General features: G+C 40.2%; 1 protein-coding gene across 1 annotated transcript in view; it reads left to right on the top strand.

Annotated features, from left to right (window-relative positions):
* mapk9 (mitogen-activated protein kinase 9) overlaps positions 1-15686 on the top strand; it is a 100103-nt gene that overhangs the window by 31595 nt on the left and 52822 nt on the right. The window lies entirely within an intron of this gene.

Below are 15686 nucleotides of genomic sequence, written 5' to 3'. Positions count from 1 at the left end.
TACAGGTTTATATTACATTGTGGGGACCAAATGCCCCCACAAGGCTAGTAAAACCTGAGATCACCTACATTGTGAGGACCAGTCAGCGTTCCCCATGAGGGAAATGGATTAATAAACATACTAAATGATGTTTTTTGAAATTGTAAAAATGCAGAATGTTTTCTGTGACGGTTAGTGTAAGGGGATAGAATATACTGGTTTGTACAGAATAAAAACCATTACGTGAATGGAGAGTCCCCACAAAGATAGTGAAACCGAGTGTGTGTATGTGAGGTTTGGCAACACTTGTGAGAGCTAAGTGTCCTCGCTGATATAGTGAAATATTGTGGCAACTCACTAGTTAAAAAGGATTTTTTTTAAATCTAGTGTTTTGTAAGTTTCTGTGATGGGTAGGGGTTGGGCAACGTAATAGACAATATCCTTAAACTGATATAAAATCAATGGAAGTCTATGCAATGTCCTCACTAATATAGTGAAACAAACTAGAGACCCCAGAATAATTTTTGTTCTACTAGTCATGTGATATGTTCCCTCCATCTTGTAATATTCTCGATCTGCCACTAAGTGGCAGTGGCCTCCCAAAAGTGTTGTCTTTTAGTGTAGCAACTCTATTATCATAGAAATAAACGTTCAATGGGTAAGCTGAGATTTCTCTTTCTCAAATCATTCTCATATATATGAGCACTTGTATTTTACTCTTTGGATAGTCCAATAAAACCATCTGCATGCCTTTTTGATCCCACTCTATATTAAGCGTATTTAACACTGTACTGACATGGCAATTAATAATACAATGCACTTATTTTTTTACAGGTTTTTTACATTGTACTTGCATTAAAAAAACACCTGCATTTATCTGTAATTAATTTCACCTCCTGTAAACATTTTATTCAAACATACATAAAGTAAATACAGGCGAAACTGATAAATCCAGATATGGGCAACGAAAGCAAATGAAACTGATAACAAGCACAAACATAGAAGGACAACACCAGACAAAGAACATGAGAAACCCTGGGGTATTTATTCACAAGGGGTGTCTGGCAAACAAGACCTGGGAACAATCAGGGTCAGGGGCGGCGCCAGAGAATTTTTAACGCAGGTGCTGAGGGGGTGCTAGATCATTGACAGGGGGAGCTGCGCAATTTTATATATATATATTTATTTTATATATATATATATATATATATATATATATATATATATATATATATATATATATATATATACAGTGAGGAAAATAAGTATTTGAACACCCTGCTATTTTGCAAGTTCTCCCACTTAGAAATCATGGAGGGGTCTGAAATTGTCATCGTAGGTGCATGTCCACTGTGAGAGACATAATCAAAAAAAAAAAACAGAAATCACAATGTATGCTTTTTTTAACTATTTATTTGTATGATACAGCTGCAAATAAGTATTTGAACACCTGAGAAAATCAATGTTAATATTTGGTACAGTAGCCTTTGTTTGCAATTATAGAGGTCAAACGTTTCCTGTAGTTTTTCACCAGGTTTGCACACACTGCAGGAGGGATTTTGGCCCACTCCTCCACACAGATCTTCTCTAGATCAGTCAGGTTTCTGGGCTGTCGCTGAGAAACACGGAGTTTGAGCTCCCTCCAAAGATTCTCTATTGGGTTTAGGTCTGGAGACTGGCTAGGCCACGCCAGAACCTTGATATGCTTCTTACAGAGCCACTTCTTGGTTATCCTGGCTGTGTGCTTCGGGTCATTGTCACATTGGAAGACCCAGCCTCGACCCATCTTCAATGCTCTAACTGAGGGAAGGAGGTTGTTCCCCAAAATCTCGCAATACATGGCCCCGGTCATCCTCTCCTTAATACAGTGCAGTCGCCCTGTCCCATGTGCAGAAAAACACCCCCAAAGCATGATGCTACCACCCTCATGCTTCACAGTAGGGATGGTACTCATCATTCTTCTTCCTCCAAACACGTTTAGTGGAATTATGACCAAAAAGTTCTATTTTGGTCTCATCTGACCACATGACTTTCTCCCATGACTCCTCTGGATCATCCAAATGGTCATTGGCAAACTTAAGACGGGCCTTGACATGTGCTGGGTTATAGCAGGGGAACCTTCCGTGCCATGCATGATTTCAAACCATGACGTCTTAGTGTATTACCAACAGTAACCTTGGAAACGGTGGTCCCAGCTCTTTTCAGGTCATTGACCAGCTCCTCCCGTGTAGATCTGGGCTGATTTCTCACCTTTCTTAGGATCATTGAGACCCCACGAGGTGAGATCTTGCATGGAGCCCCAGTCCGAGGGAGATTGACAGTCATGTTTAGCTTCTTCCATTTTCTAATGATTGCTCCAACAGTGGACCTTTTTTCACCAAGCTGCTTGGCAATTTCCGTGTAGCCCTTTCCAGCCTTGTGGAGGTGGACAATTTTGTCTCTAGTGTCTTTGGACAGCTCTTTGGTCTTGGCCATGTTAGTAGTTGGATTCTTACTGATTTTATGGGGTGGACAGGTGTCTTTATGCAGCTAACGACCTCAAACAGGTGCATCTAATTTAGGATAATAAATGGAGTGGAGGTGGACATTTTAAAGGCAGACTAACAGGTCTTTGAGGGTCAGAATTCTAGCTGATAGACAGGTGTTCAAATACTTATTTGCAGCTGTATCATACAAATAAATAGTTAAAAAATCATATATTGTGATTTCTGGATTTTTTTTTTTTTAGATTATGTCTCTCACAGTGGACATGCACCTACGATGACAATTTCAGACCCCTCCATGATTTCCAATTGGGAGAACTTGCAAAATAGCAGGGTGTTCACATACTTATTTTCCTCACTGTATATATACATACAATTAATAAATTAGCAAAACTTGGCTGCTCAATATTTAATATTCAGTTATCACAATTAAAGTTTTAATTTTATTATAATTAACAAGCACAACATTCAGCATTCAATCAAATATTCTTAAAAATTTATTATTAATAATTAATAATGTTATTTCAACATAATATCTTGTTATTTCAACATAATATGTGTATGTGCAACAAGCAAGATGTGCATTTGTAAATCCGGTGACGCGCGTGCATTGATTTTTTTTAATAAACTAGTGTTTTCTGTGTCAGTGTCGGCTGTAAAGATGAAGTTGACGATCGCCATCTCCGTAGTGAACACGCCTATAGAGAGAAATGCACGTAACGGATTACATAATCAGAGAGTAGCCTATTTCTTTTCGTTTTTAATTGTTTTGTTTTAAGACATTTCAAGCTTTCTATAGATATGCATGTGCTGAGTTTCGGTTAATTTATGATGAGATGCGCTCCAGTTCACGAGCAATGCAAGTGATAGCGCCGGCGCCTCCATGTCATGATTATATTGTCTGCTATATTTTCTTCTTATTTATTAAATCCAGGTAATTGGTTGATGACAAATTGATTACAATTAAGATACAATTTATACAAAACAAAACTTAATGAAGTGTTTAAAATCATGTCTGACCCACTCCATGTCTCCCGATATATTGTGCATCCTATCTTACTCATGCTGCTCACTTTTCATAATCAACATAGATGGTAAAAAAAAAAAAAACATAATATTTTAACAAATATGAAACTAAATGCGCTTATTTAATGGCTACAACACGCATGGCCTACAGCAGGGGTGCCCAATCCTGCTCCTGCTGATCGACTGTCCTGCACAGTTCATCTCCAACCCTAATCAAACACACCTGCCTTTAATTTTCAAGTGATCCTGAAAACCTTAATTGGTTGCTTCAGGTGTGTTTGATTAGGGTTGGAGATGAACTGTGCAGGACAGTCGATCGGCAGGAGCAGGATTGGGCACCCCTGGCCTACAGACTCTCTATTTGTAGCTACAAATTGCTGCACATTCATTTAATTCTGAATTTTGCACACGTAAGTTGAAAGGCATTAGTTTGTGCATAATAAAACATATCTGCAACATTTATCAAGTTCACGGATAATTGTGCGTGCATTTATTAATAATTATGATACTAAAATCATAATAAAGTAGGCTATACTATGTACAAAAAATCAGATGAGCCCAGAATATGAACGCAACGCATTTAATTACACGTTAAGCATTTTCCTTAGCCTGGCAAGCCACACCTACATCAAGATGTTAGGTCTGGCAACTCACCATTGGCACGGCTCAATCCGAGGGGCGGGATAAACGGCTGTCTTTCAAATTCCCTCTGCACACAATAGGACAGCGCTACAACCAACCAGAGCGTTTTCCCACCAGCGGAGCTAATTGATAGATTAAACTTTTGCCGTATCTGGTTGGCAAAACTGCGAACACATCTTCCTTTTTTAAGAATTACTTAAGTGCCGTTCTTTGTTCTTTTCTCAAAGAACAGCTTAACTCCAAGTCCTCCAGAGTCGCGGCCAAAGCCGATTCGAAAGACCGCTGTTCGCCAGCAGTAGTTTGTATAGTAGCCATTCTTTGTGTTCGCCAGCAGTAGTAGTAGCCATTCTTTGTTTTCAAGTAGCAGGGAACCGTTGCAACTCTGTCGTCATTATGTTAAGCCCGCCCCGCCTACTCTATAGACCTTAATAGCCCTTAATAGCCAGAGAAACAAGGGCGCCGCCATCTTTAGAATATTGTCTTTAAACTTCTGTTTTTGCAGTCACTCTGTATATTTCTATGGCATTGCTGTCCAGGAGTAATTAGCATTTGAAGTGGATTTACTTAATGTAAAGTTAACAAAAGTTATCATGAGGACTGTAATGTTTAAAGCAGATGACTTAACAAATGTCAGTCGACCGGGAAGATTTTAAAACGAGCCGTTCATTCATGAACACGCAAAATCACTGTGAAAATACAGACCGGAAGTCAAAAGGCAACGAGCGCAGCGCTGAAAAGGGGCGGGGCTACATAAAGTCTATACACGATGTGATTGGCCTGACTAGAGTTTGGTTTTTCCAGCTCGAAAGTCAACGGAGAGTTGCCAGACTACACTGGCTGCAAAATAAATTTTGCTGCCGCTAGGGTGCGTCTAGATTTTTCCTCCCATAGAAAACCATTATAAGAACGCTTAATGCAGATTAGAATGTCCCCTTATTATGTCGAAATAACGAGATCATATGTCAAAATAACGACTTATGTCGAAATAAAAGACTTTATTTCGAAATAACAAGATAAGGTTTTTTTTCTTTTTTCTTCACCATGCGGTTTAGGGCTTCCATAGAAAACAGCCTGAATATAATTGCTTCCAGAAATTATTTTGGGGGTGCTATCGGGGTGCTTTGGCTTTACGTTTCTTGCGGGTGCTGAAGCACCTGCTAGCCCCTCCCTAGCGCCGCCCATGATCAGGGTAAATATATAGACAGTAAAAGAAATGGACACAGCGACCCCATAGACTTCAGCGGAGAAAAGTGAAGCAAATTAGAAGCACTCACTTCCTGATGGCTGAGCATACTGCGCAGACTCAAACTGAGCTTGATGACGTAGATGTGACGTGAGCAACCTGTCTGACAGTTGTAAGTATTCTAGTAGTTGTGCCAAGAGAAATCTGAATCATTCCCTTCCGAATCTTGCAGAGACGGAGAGCGTGAGTAGGAGCTGTCCATGAGCTAGGAGCAGGAGCAACTTTATGACTCTCTATGGACTTCTCCCTTGACTTTATTGGACTTTATGCCTCCACGTCCCCCTGATTGACTGCGAGCTTCTCCTCCTGTCTATACGGTAATTTCCAGAGAGTCGCGTGGTTATGACGCAATGTATTTTTACAAAAACTGCTTCTACGGGGCCATAACGTAAGATACAAGGTAATGGAGCCTTTTATACATTGTCATTGTAACGGGGTATGTTGTTATGGGAAGAAGGAGGCGGGAACCGGCGAACATTTAAAGACTTTTAATAATAAAAATAAAACAAATACAAAATGAAAGTAAAAGCCAGCAGCCCCTCACGGACGACTGCTGGCGACACAAACAAAAACAAAACATCAACTAAAACACAGGCCTGTCCTCTCTCGCTCTTCACTGTCGTCGCTCCTCCTTTATGCCTCCGCTCCTCCGTGAGAGATGCGAGACCGGTGCGTCTCACAGGTGTGGCTCATCATAATCACGACACCGGCCTCGCGCCGTCCTCCCACGGCCCTCGACCTCGTCCTGCTCGCCACATACCCCCATCGCCCCTCGCAGGCCGGGGGGTACTCCCGAGGCTGCGCCTACTCCCCCCCCCCCCTCCCCGGGGGGACCGATCACGGCGGCTGCGGTACCTGGGGGTATGGACAGACGAGGCGAGAGGAAAGGAGACGGAAGCATGAGGAGCGGCAGAGACGAGAGAGGGGAGAGAGGAAAAAAAAAAAAAAACTTGATCCGGTTCCCACAACGCGCTGCCATCCGGCCCGCCACCCGCTGGGCGATCTTCTCCGCGGTGCCTGGCGGTGACGCTGGATAGACCTCGGTGGACGGCACGACACTCCTCCGCCGCCTGGTGGACGGCGACGGCTCCTCCGGGTTCGGGCAGTCGGCAGGAGTCCCCCGTTCCCTGCTCCTCCCCGTCATGGCGGATGGCAGCAGGCTCCGGCCCACGGCGAACGGCGACGACTCCTCCGCTCCCTACCGGACGGCAGCCGCCCCTCCAGCACTCAGGCGGCCAGCAGCGAGCTCGACCGTCCCCCCGGCAACTCACTCCAGCGCACCGCCTCGAGCGTCCATGGCGACGGAAACTGCCCGCCATGCTCGATGGCACCGCGGATTCCCAACAGCGGCAAGGGCTCTTTGACAGCGCGTTCCTCCTCCTTCCCGGGTTTCGGCACCAATGTAACGGGGTATGTTGTTATGGGAAGAAGGAGGCGGGAACCGGCGAACATTTAAAGACTTTTAATAATAAAAATAAAACAAATACAAAATGAAAGTAAAAGCCAGCAGCCCCTCACGGACGACTGCTGGCGACACAAACAAAAACAAAACATCAACTAAAACACAGGCCTGTCCTCTCTCGCTCTTCACTGTCGTCGCTCCTCCTTTATGCCTCCGCTCCTCCGTGAGAGATGCGAGACCGGTGCGTCTCACAGGTGTGGCTCATCATAATCACGACACCGGCCTCGCGCCGTCCTCCCACGGCCCTCGACCTCGTCCTGCTCGCCACAGTCATGTTTCTTTAGAAATAAACAGTGGACAAATAGAGTCTTTAAACGCCTCAGATGTAAAGTTATTCGCTGTCAAAGTGACGCCAAAATGAATGGGAGTCAATGGAATGCTAGCAGCAGGTGATGGCTTGTTAGCCAATGGCGGCCCCCGGGGATGGTATGCTTTCCGGGTGCTGGATTAACCCCCTGGGTAAATATGGTAACAAACGAGGTAGGCAAGACAACAAGGGAAACAGGAACTGAACACAAAAACACTTCAAAATAAGAGTCCAACACAAGATAGGAAAACAGGTCTGGGTCATAACAATGGTTTACCCTTCCCTTACACCTTAACCTACCCTTAGACCTTTACCCATAGCACCAAACCTGTCCCTATCTTACCCCTACCCTAGAAGCTAAAGTGTTTTGCAATACAACATGAAGAATCTGTATTATGACATGTTTTACATGCTTCCTTATTGGAGTTTGGACACAGGCATCCTCTTACGAAGTAAATGAACAAATTAAGTATACTTAAAAAGTTAAATCTGGCCACAAATGTTACCAGTGGGATTAATTATAAAAATACTAACAAAACAGGATAGATTGGCATTAATTGTGGTAATCTTTGGACCAGTATTATGTTCATTATATTAAAAAATATTAAGATTATTATAGCTTAACATTATCATTGTAATTTCTGCTTTCTAGTTTAATAACTTTAAAATAAATGTAACTCTTTTTCCCCAAATACTCACTGAACCCAATTCAAAAAGCCATTCTGATCTCATCATAAGGGTATGTAATCATAATCATGATTGTGCTCTTGAATCACAGCATGGCAGACTTTGGCTGTTTTATGAGTAACATCAGGAATGCAATCAAACTTTATACGTGGACAACACCACAGAGCGCTATCCGTGAGCTCTGAAGCCGGGTCCACATGTTGTGGTCAGACTGTGATCTCATAGCTCTATCACAGTGACTCACATGCAACAGAGGCCCTCACACTCTGAGCTGGGTGGACCACCAGCCTTCATATTAAATCCAGACATCCCAGTGGGACTGAAAACGTAGGAAATGACCTACGATGTGTCAGCGTGTAAAAGCACAACGTCACAGAGGGATTACAAGGGCTCTGGGAGGAGGTGAGCATCTGTATGTGTGTGTGTGTGAATGTGAGGGAGAGAAAGAGCGTTATTGGGTGGAGGCTGATGGGGGCTGGACTTCCAGGAAAGCCTGTGTTTACCATGGCAGCATCAGTTGTGAGGAGACTGCCAATGAAGCAGCAGAGAAACAGAGAAAACACTGAAGGATGAAGCTAATGTTGGATGTTAGTAGTGTAGTGTTTTTTTTGTGTGTGTGTGTGATGTGGTATTGTGTGAAGGATACTGACATTAAAGAGTATTGATCACTTATGTTGGAAGATTACCTCTTTATTTCGACTCTTGCATTCCTTGATGACCTCTTGATGGAAATAACCTCACAATTATTTCCATCAAGAGGTGCATACATATTTGATCAAGATCTTGTATTGACAATGCAAAAGTCCAGCACTCTGTAAAGTCTCCTCCAGCACATGCCAATGTGCCAATTCATGTGTGAACATGATTCTTCATTTCTTCTTTCCATTCTTTCACAATTTGAGCCTGATGAATCTTGGCTTCGTCGGCCTGGAATATGGCCGTGATGTGTCTTCCTACATGGTTGTTTAAGAAATGAAAACCTACACACTCCGTCAATTAGGGTTAGAAGAAATGTTGCTAAACATATAACATGCTAATAATCACAGCAATAATGTTCCAATCAGACTCTTTAGCATTTGCCTATTTAAATTCAAAACATGAAAAAACATGCATTTTTTTGTGGCCGGGCAGTGTATGTTACTATTTGTACTAGTTCAGGTTTTGTTTATAAGCTGTTTTTCCTGCTAAGTTTGTCCTTTTGCACAAGGAAGTGACTTTATAGGATTACATATTTAAAAATTATCTACTGTTTGCATGAATTCACATTCGTGAGCACCTTTGATCGACTTGTGGGAAATGGGACTAATAGTAATTTCCATTAATGAGCGCTCAGTGTGTGCTATAATTGGAGGTGACTTGCGGCAGAAGGGCGAGATCATAATATGCATTAATGAGAGGATCTTGTGAAGTTAAATCATTTGACATACATTCCAATGTCACATGCAGACGCTCTGAGCATTGAGCCTTTCAGTTTGATTGGCACTGAGCAAGAAAAGTCAAATCTGAACTCAGTGGTCCGCTACCACAGCTCTTGATTTAATCGTGAACACCGCAGCGGCCAAATGCAATGATGCCAATCCAAGTTTGTGAGCAGTGAACTATTAAATCCATGGTTCTGTATTCAGGAAATACATAGAGGAGGGGGGAACCTCCATAGAATGACATTCAAATATTGATATAAATGAATGATCAAAGAGGATGTTTCTGTGCTATAATGCAGAATTCTCTTTTTGAATTGTGATACCTTTTTTTTAGGCATTAAAGTACAGAAAAAGTAAGCGCGTTAAATATTTATTCAACATGTTTAATAATAATTATTCAGACACAGATTCAGGGTTTGTTACTCATATTTTTGGAAAACCTTTGGGTTTTAGCTTTATTTAAATCGGTATTCAATACTAAAACATGCCATCTAATATTTGGCTTTTGCTAACTGGAAACATTTGTTTATGAATGAATAAACATAGTGATATATTATATTATATAAAACAGTTCTTTCTGGTTCTCGAATCTGATTGGCTGAGAGCCTTTTCCAGCCTTGCGATTCCACCAGTATCAGGACTGGAGCCATTTCACTGTTTTCATCACTACTGTCATGGCGGTCGAGCAAATCCACCAAATTATTATTTTTTTTTTTTACAAATACTACTGTTATTGTGTCACGAATGTAGTTATTTAGACCTCAAATATGTGACTCATATATGAATATAGTTCCTATTTTACAATTTGTTTTGAAGTTTTTGGAGATAGATTTCGCTCCAGGCCGTCACCAGCCGTTCAGCGCTCATGTACCCGCAGAGAACAGCGTCATCTCGGCCAGTCCTTCGGGAATTTGCCTCTGGCTCTTACATTTGGGGTATATCAAGCAGGCAATCTTTAATGCTATAATTCATTCATTCAAATAATTGTAATCTTACCGCACTACTTTATCTCTGTGTCTGATTCAAAGCGGGCAGAATGCTAGATCTAACGATCTAGATCTAACGAACAACATAGTGGAATCCATGTGTACCAGATATGAGATAATTATATTATATTATATTATATTATATTATATTATATTATATTATATTATATTATATTATATTATATTATATTATACCACTCAAAGTAGAAAAATAAATCTGGCAATCTTTCTAAACATTGGTATTAATGGCATCAAGTCAAAGTCTATTTGGCTGGACTAGAAAGTCTAAATGATCTCAACCGCTGTGCTGCTTTGCACGACATCATTTACCTCAAAGGTTTGAAGTGATGGAAAAATCTATCTCACCCACAGGGTTTCAGTGTGCCATGGAACATTAATGACCATATTTTTCGGGCATAAATTCTTTTTGGTTTTTAGACTTTTTGTGTATTTGATAGTAGTGCTGCATAATAACATTCATAATGATCTTTATTAAGTAATTAACAAATATTATACACTCACCTAAAGGATTATTAGGAACACCATACTAATACTGTGTTTGACCCCCTTTCGCCTTCAGAACTGCCTTAATTCTACGTGGCATTGATTCAAAAAGATGCTGAAAGCATTCTTTAGAAATGTTGGCCCATATTGATAGGATAGCATCTTGCAGTTGATGGAGATTTGTGGGATGCACATCCAGGGCACGAAGCTCCCATTCCACCACATCCCAAAGATGCTCTATTGGGTTGAGATCTGGTGACTGTGGGGGCCATTTTAGTACAGTGAACTCATTGTCATGTTCAAGAAACCAATTTGAAATGATTCGAGCTTTGTGACATGGTGCATTATCCTGCTGGAAGTAGCCATCAGAGGATGGGTATGGTAGTCATAAAGGGATGGACATGGTCAGAAACAATGCTCAGGTAGGCCGTGGCATTTAAACGATGCCCAATTGGCACTAAGGGGCCTAAAGTGTGCCAAGAAAACATCCCCCACACCATTACACCACCACCACCAGCCTGCACAGTGGTAACAAGGCATGATGGATCCATGTTCTCATTCTGTTTACACCAAATTCTGACTCTACCATCTGAATGTCTCAACAGAAATCAAGACTCATCAGACCAGGCAACATTTTTCCAGTCTTCAACTGTCCAATTTTGGTGAGCTCGTGCAAATTGTAGCCTCTTTTTCCTATTTGTAGTGGAGATGAGTGGTACCCGGTGGGGTCTTCTGCTGTTGTAGCCCATCCGCCTCAAGGTTGTGCGTGTTGTGGCTTCACAAATGCTTTGCTGCATACCTCGGTTGTAACGAGTGGTTATTTCAGTCAAAGTTGCTCTTCTATCAGCTTGAATCAGTCGGCCCATTCTCCTCTGACCTCTAGCATCAACAAGGCATTTTCGCCCACAGGACTGCCGCATACTGGATGTTTTTCCCTTTTCACACCATTCTTTGTAAACCCTAGAAATGGTTGTGCGTGAAAATCCCAGTAACTGAGCAGATTGTGAAATACTCAGACCGGCCCGTCTGGTAACAACAACCATGCCACGCTCAAAATTGCTTAAAGGGGGGGTACAATGGTGTTTCATGTATTCAGAGTTGTTTACAGTGTTAAAGAGATAGATTCTCATGCTAAACATGGGCAAAGTTTTAAAAAAATATTTTGGACGAATAACGGAGAATTTCTATGCTGAAAATCTTACTTCCGGGTTGGTACAAGTTTCGGCTGGTTTTTTTTAGATCGTGGATCTAATGACGTAGATAAGAGTGGAACTCCTTATATGAGCATTTCTCTCGGAAAAGCTCGCCCGCGAGCACGTCGACTAGAGGAGAGCGAGACCGCGCACGTCAACGCGCTTCAACAGGAAATCATCGGCAGCGCTGCATAGGATTTGTTCAAGAATGTCTCCAAAAAAGTGTGTTTTTGGATGTGAGGGAAAGCTTACCGTGTTCAGTTTTCCAAAGAACCCAGTGTTACAGGAACAGTGGATGCAGTTTGTTTTTCTGGGGCAGCAACGGAGTGTAGGAAGTGCGGTTGTGTGTTCTGGTCGTTTCAGTGACGAATGTTTTATTAACAAGGCTCAGGTCGACGCTGGATTTGCAAATCGTTTGCTATTAAAACGTGGAGCGGTCCCAGTGATAAAAGACCCCATTCATGTAAGTACAACTGGATCAGATTTCTGTCTTTTGCTGGAAATCAAGAACTACCGCTTGACTCTATAGCTCCGCCTCCAGGACCTCGGCTTTTTCCGGAGAGAATCGGAAAGCTGTATTTTTCTTTTCTAAATATAATAAAACTAAACACTTTTTTGAGATATTAAGGATGCACTACTACTCTATAGGTACTCAAGATTAACATGAGATTAGGTGAAACTGTGCATGTTATGTACCCTTTAAATCACCTTTCTTTCCCATTCTGACATTCAGTTTGGAGTTCAGGAGATTGTCTTGACCAGGACCACACCCCTAAATGCATTGAAGCAACTGCCATGTGATTGGTTGATTAGATAATTGCATGAATGAGAAATTTAACAGGTGTTCCTAATAATCATTTAGGTGAGTGTATAAAGCTTAACATTTCACATATGGATGTCCATGAACTACTGATCTGTTAAACATTATATAAAGAGTTTTCATAACCTATTTCCCATTTAATGTATTATTGTGTATCTTCTGAAGTGATGCCAGCTTGATATACAGTAGAAGATAATAAAAAGTAAAACATGATAGTGAGATAAGAATAAACTGATTACAGTGAGTTGGGTGCTAAAAGGGAATACCAATTGCAACACAGCCGCCACTGGAAATGCACTTTGTCTCAGTTAGAGAGGTATTTGGGTGTGACTGTTTGCCGTCTATACAGTACCTCCCTTTTAGTGGTCACTGACTGCCCACTCATGACACTGGGTATCTCTGACATCATGTACACAATTAAAGCATTTACTGTTATTCACACCACATATTCAAATATTTAACATCTTGTTTTTTTATGTTTTAATTTGATAAATTATAGGATTCTGACGTAGCTTAAAACTACAGCTATGAAATAGTGGACCTCATTTTTTTACGTGAGAGAGAAATATCTATTGTTACTTACAGTAAATAGATCTGTTTGTAATTTACAACTTAGCAAGCTGGTTCAGTGTATGAATCACTTTACATCATATGATAAAGAAAGATACAGCATAAGTGGATATCAGTAAGCACAAATGGCGAGTTGGTCCTCCTTTACAGCTTCCACTCTTCCTCTAAATGTTTAATAATGGATCTGAGAATCAAGGAGGTCTGGTTTCAATTCCCCCGAAAACAGTGGGATTATATATGGGACAGTTGTGCTGGAACAGAAAACTTTTGCAACAAAGTCAGAAGCACATAATTAGAACGTCATTGGATGACGTAGCAGATTGTTTTCACTGGAATTAAGTGAAAAATTCAAACCCATTATTTAGAAGGGGTGTCCACAAACGTTTTCCAGGAAGTATCTTTTTACCTGAAATTGCCTAATTCGAAATTCGAAATCCCTGAGCCATATTTGGCCTGAAACCAAAAGATTCAAATCTATAAATCTTCCAGCTTCTGTCTATACATATCATCTCACCTCAGTTCTGCTCACCTTGTCTGGCTTGAGGAAATTCTTATGGTCCCTTGGGAGTCACTGTGTTGGGACGGATCCACAAATCTTTACAAAAGCCCCCCGCAGGGTGACCACACAGGGCCCGTGTCTTATTCAGCTTAACATTAAACAGATGCCTAGACAAGAGAGACTTTACAGTGTTATAGCTGCAGCAGGACCAATTGTTAAAAAGTGGAAACATTAACACTGATATTTTAGTTCTCTATAATAGGTTCCTAATGTCCTGAAATAAACTTCATGTGCTCAAAAAAGAATGGGAAAAAAAGACAGTGTTTCAAATGCATTTTAGCACTAGAAGCCAGCAAAATGAATGACATTTACTCCCGTCACAAAATATTGACTTTGTTTTCCAGTGCGGCTGCAGGTTAAAAAAAAGTTCTTTTCAAGAGTTTTGTTTTTGTTTTTGTTATACAATCATGGCAATTACAACCATTTCTAATAAACACAATTCAGTTCCTAAAAAATGCTCACTTCCAGTGAAGCCTTAATTCTATTACATACAAAGACATTATAGGGAATTCTGTGCTTCCAAATTCGTAACAAGTTTGGCGAGGCTCATTTTCTATCGCAGCGGGACAATGTCTCTTTTCTTTTATGATCCACTGAAGGAAGACAGTCAAACAGGTTTGGAACGACATGAGGGTGAGTAAATGATGACAGAATTTAAATGTAACTATCCCATTAAGTGTGAATTGAATGTAATGCTTTTTAATTGCAATTAAATGAAAATGTATTATACGGAAAATGTATTATAGTTTAAATTTAGATTACGGTAAATGCAATTAGTAGGACTTAAGTAGGTCCTACATCTTTTAATGTCATTTCATAATTACATCTATTATCTTCTGAACAATAGCCGAAATGCATCATTTTCCTGTTATCACTGTAAAGCTGCTTTGAAACAATCAGTGTTGCATAAAGCACTATATAAATTAAGGTGACTTGAAATATAAAAATGTACTAACGAATTTATTGACAATTTATGGTAAACTAAAATGTAATGTCCTTTCTATTGAAACTATTTCGTTTAAATATATTTGTAATTTTACATTTGTTTTGATGAACTTAAAATGTAGTACATTTAAATTATATTTACTTTAAATGTAATGTTGATAAAACACTACAGTTTAAATTAAAATCAAGTACTTTACATGTGCTTTAAAATGTTTGGCAACACATCAAAATAAGTGTACTACTTAAGTGTGGTAAGATACATAGTCATGAAATTGTACTCTCTTTAAGTTACACTGAGGTGGCCTTTAATTTCATCAGTATGATATTATCTGTATGTACAGTTTTTCTTTTTAAATATACTTTTAAGATTTGAAGTACACAAGTTTTTTTCCGCAAGGTACCTGAAACTCAATGAAGCTTTTGTGTTTAAATGGGATCAAATCCCTGTATCCGTGTTCCATGTTAGTGTAAATTCTTCACAGAAGCAACTCCTCATTGATACCAGTGGTTTTGAAATGATGTGCTTAACAAACTCACATATGGGTGTGGTGTCCACAAACTTTTGGCTATAAAGCATACATGGCGAGTCAGGCGATTGAGGCTAGTTGTCACATTTAGATGTTTCTTAGGGTTGTGGGAAATTGCTATATTCAAAAACACTAGAAGCATGTGGTTAGTCATCATTTACACAGGAGTGTTTAAATATATGCATAGGCTAATCTATTTTTCATTCATTTATTAATTTATTATATTAAGTTACTTAAGGTTGTTACTATTGAATTACCATTCTATAGTATAGTATACCATTTTTTTAAGGGGTCATGAAGTGAGAAATCAAATTTTCCTTGATCTTTTGACA

The sequence above is a fragment of the Squalius cephalus genome, assembly GCF_949319135.1.
Source record: "Squalius cephalus genome assembly, chromosome: 17".
NCBI classification, from domain to species: Eukaryota; Metazoa; Chordata; class Actinopteri; order Cypriniformes; family Leuciscidae; genus Squalius; species Squalius cephalus.
The sequence above is the reverse complement of the archived record's forward strand: the minus strand, read 5'-3'. Positions and strand labels throughout refer to the sequence as shown.